The sequence below is a fragment of the Ceratina calcarata genome, unplaced genomic scaffold (genome assembly GCF_001652005.2).
Source record: "Ceratina calcarata isolate Rehan_Ccalc_2016 unplaced genomic scaffold, ASM165200v1 scaffold4960, whole genome shotgun sequence".
Lineage (NCBI taxonomy): Eukaryota > Metazoa > Arthropoda > Insecta > Hymenoptera > Apidae > Ceratina > Ceratina calcarata.
The window spans coordinates 1-1,117 of NW_017173988.1; the positions used below are offsets into that span (position 1 = coordinate 1).

General features: G+C 36.5%; 1 pseudogene; it reads left to right on the forward strand.

Moving 5' to 3' along the window:
• The first annotated feature begins 16 nt into the window (after positions 1-16).
• Positions 17-1,067, forward strand: LOC113464725 (uncharacterized; annotated as a pseudogene).
• Positions 1,068-1,117: the final 50 nt, after the last annotated feature.

A 1,117-nucleotide genomic window follows, 5' to 3' on the forward strand; every position in this document is an offset into this window, starting at 1 on the left:
GAACCAATGGAATGCTCTTTACACATATTTCGCTGTAGAATCGTGTACAGTGGCAGATCAATTATTTCCCGCGATGTCCTTGGAAGAAAGCATATTTAACAGGATGAACTATCCACTAACGATTGCGTATTTGGAGTTTTTGAATTACATCCTTCGGAAGTCCGCCAATTTCAACGCTCGTTTCCAAACGAACGACATACTACTACCCTCTTTGTATTTAGAATGTGCAAACTTTCTATCAGCGGTAGCATCAAATTTTATGCAACCTGAAGTTGTAACAAGGAACGACTTACATTCAGTAGATCCGTATAATGCACAATATTTATTATCAACGGATCAAATTAACATCGGGCAAGGTGCACGTGGTATTGTTTCTGAATTCACCTCATCAACGGAGGAAAGGAAAGAAGAGAAAATAACAGCGTTCTACAGTGATTGTTTAGAATATTATCAATAGCTTTTTCAACAAACAGTTAAAAGACTGCCGTTCCAGGACAACTTCATACACGACTTGTCTTTTCTCCTACCAAAAAATGCTCTGCAAAAGCACAAAAGCGTAGGATAATTAGATTCCATATTTAGAAAATTCAATTCCAAAATTGTGGAAATGGATGCCACGAATGAGTGGTATCAGCTCGGACGGCTCATTGAAGAAAATGAGGAGGACGATCTGTCTGAATTACAGCCACTACAATTTTGGACGAAAATACACAATGAACAAATGTTTCCCAACATTTCAAAATTGGCGAATATGTATCTATGACTTCCGCATTCGAATGCGGAAATAGAACGTTTCTTTTCGATGGTCCGTGAAGTACAGACTTTCGATAGGAATTCTTTAAATCCACACACTGTCGCTGCAAGTACAAGGACAAAATTGCACTTAAGAAACAGTCAAAAAACGTGCACGGACTATCCGGTTACAATCGACATGTTGAAATTATTCAATTCGACAATGTATAAGAAAAAAACCATTCCCACCAATATATCACATATAATTGCACAAGACGAAACAGATGACAGTGACACTACAAATACTGATGCTGAATAAATATTTTTTTTAACAAATAAAATTACATTTCTTTTATTATTTACCTCTCCCGAATAGATTCAATTT